The 2,938-nt window shown below is 34.1% G+C and overlaps 1 long non-coding RNA gene across 1 annotated transcript; it reads left to right on the plus strand.

The window, feature by feature from the left end:
• Positions 1–338: 338 nt before the first annotated feature.
• On the plus strand, positions 339–1,467 carry LOC109075198. The gene is made up of 3 exons (XR_002015154.2): positions 339–491; positions 690–750; positions 872–1,467. It is a non-coding gene; the product is annotated as an uncharacterized LOC109075198 (long non-coding RNA).
• Positions 1,468–2,938: the final 1,471 nt, after the last annotated feature.

Below are 2,938 nucleotides of genomic sequence, written 5' to 3' on the forward strand. Positions count from 1 at the left end.
TTATACTATACAAACTGTATTTTCTTTCCCCTTACCTTAACCCTAACCAGTTTAAATACCAGTGGTCCATCGAGTTCCCTCAAGCTGTTTTTAGAGTGCTGGAGGGGGTCTAAAATAAAAAAAATACAGTCACTACTGTTGGTAAGTAGTGTTTAGTTTATGTTTAAGTTTTGAGCCTTTCACTGTAACCAAACTAAACAAATAACAATGTGTGGTTTGTCTAAACAATGCAGTGAGACAGTGGCATTGCGTGATTTAAAGTCCTGTTTGGATTACTATGCACTGATTGTGGTAGGGATTTTACTAGGCATTGTGCAAGGTTTGGTAGAGACCCAGAAGTTGCATAAATGTTGTCACATTGTCGTCATGGGAATTTACTGGACGAAGCCGGTTTACTCACATCCATCCAGTATTTAAGACACAGTACAACGGATGCCAGAGTAAATACAGACTGTGACATTGTAATAACTGGACAAGAACATCTGTGCAAGGTAAACTATTCATCTCTATGCTATATTATGTTATGTTATGTTTATGACTTTTAAATGTATCTTTATTAGTGGTAACTGAATAATCGATGAATACAAGCAAGCTTATAAATAAAATTTTAATCTGTGGTAATTCACTATTTGAATTAACCAGAGAATAATAGCTTCACATTAGGTTCTTTTGATGCTTTTATTTTGCAGGATGAAGACATTACATGCAATGCTACTGATGGTGTTTGTTGCATCAGTCTTTTCTAAACCAGTAGGTTTTTTTTTTTTTTTTTTTTTTTTTAAATACTTTTACTGTTAATAACATACAGCATGCAGTACTGTTAATGAAATGATCTGTTTATAATTATAATTATAACTGTTTAAATCCTCAGTTTGATTTGCGCAGAAGATTTGATTTATCAGACACTGTGCGATCTAGATTCAGCTCAGAGGAAAATGATTCAAGCAGAGAAGACAGGGAGGATTCACAGTCAGATGAGAAATCTGAATCAAACGAGTCTAAATCAAGTGACTCTGAATCTTCGGAGGAAGTTGTGTCAAGCACATTCCCTCCAGCTAGCACAACAAGTCCACTGACTGCTGGCAAAACAACAACAACATTAGCTACCACGACACAAGACACCACAAACTGTGTTACTGCAACAAGGGGTGATGGTAATGTTATAATATCTTGCGGTCCTTAATCATCACTTGAATGTTTAAAGGTGTACAATTCATTACATTTTACATTATAATGTAATGTTTATGTGCTGATAATGAAGGTCTTGACACTGAATGATGTAACTTTTAAAATTATTTACTTTTAAACTGCATGTCACTATTATGGTTTTAAGTGCTTATTTGGAATTTTAAAAATCTTTCAAATGCATTCAAATTATTTAACACCCTTTAACACACTGTTTTCCAATGTAATTTATTATTGGTAGTACTTTGTCTGAAGCAATAAAATGTGATTTATCAGCATATTGAAATAAGAGTTCAATACATTTTTTTGTAACTTTTTCAGCAACCAAATTAATTATTATTGTTATTATTATTATTATTATTATTATAACATTAGTGTAAATGGCATGGAACCTACTATATGCTATTTTTTTAATTCAGTAACGTAATTTACATTTATTATTATTATTATAATTATTATTATTATGAGATCAAAATAAATAAGTAAGTAAGTAAGTAAAGTTTATTTATATAGCACATTTATCACAGCAAAGCTGACCAAAGTGCTGAACAAAGTCAAAGATAAACATAAAATAAACAAAACAGATGATACAGTAAAACAATGGAACATAGATAAAATCCAATTTAAAATGCCTAGGAATAAAGATATGTTTTCAACTTCATTTTAAAAGTTGTGATAGAAGGTGCAAGGCGAATGTCCAGTGGAAGTTGGTTCCAGAGACGGGGGGCCGCAATAGAAAAAGCCCTATCACCCTTCATTTTTAGGCGTGAACGAGGGACAACTAAAAGAGCTCTATCAGAAGATCTTAGAGATCTGGAGGATGAAACAGGAATAAGATGATCTGAGAGATAAGATGGGGCTTGACCATTAAGAGCGTTAAAAACAAACAACAAAATTTTAAATTGAATTCTAAAAATAGACAGGAAGCCAATGAAGAGAGGCTAAAAACTGGTGTAATGTGATCTGTTTTCTTTGCCCCAGTCAACAGCCTTGCAGCAGCATTGTGTATCTGCAAGCGTGCAATGGATGACTGAGGAAGACCCAAATATAATGAATTGCAGTAGTCAAGGCGGGAGGTAATAAAAGCATGAATGACTTTCTCCAGGTCATTAAAAGTTAAAAATAATTTTAGTCTCGAGATGATCAAGTAACTGATAAAAACTGTTCTTGACAACTGTATTAATTTGTTTAGTTAAGCAAAGTTCAGAGTCCAAAATGACACCAAGATTTCTGACCTGGGAGGAGACTGAGGGGAAATGCTTGCCAAGCTCATTTATGAGACCACTTCTCAACTTAGGGGGGCCAAAGATGATTACTTCCGTTTTATTTTCATTAAGTCTAAGAAAGCTATTGGAAAGCCATTTCTTGATGTCCCATAGGCAGGCCAATAAGGGTTGAATGGTATCGCCAGCTTTCAATGGTATGTATAACTGGGTATCATCAGCATATAAATGAAATGAAACATTGTGTCTCCTAATAATATCTCCCAAAGGTCGCATATATAAATTAAAAAGGAGTGGCCCTAAAATGGGTCCTTGAGGCACTCCGCAGATAATAGGAGCAAAAGATGAAGAAAACTTACCTAACTCAACAGAAAAAGACCTGTCTCTAAGATATGAATTAAACCACTGCAAAGCAATACCCCCAATACCAAACAAATTTTCTAACCGGCAGAGAAGAATATCATGATCAACTGTATCAACTGTGAGATCAAGAAGCAGCAAAACTAAATTTTTACCACTATCCACTGCAA

The sequence above is a fragment of the Cyprinus carpio genome, chromosome B10, assembly GCF_018340385.1.
Source record: "Cyprinus carpio isolate SPL01 chromosome B10, ASM1834038v1, whole genome shotgun sequence".
Lineage (NCBI taxonomy): Eukaryota > Metazoa > Chordata > Actinopteri > Cypriniformes > Cyprinidae > Cyprinus > Cyprinus carpio.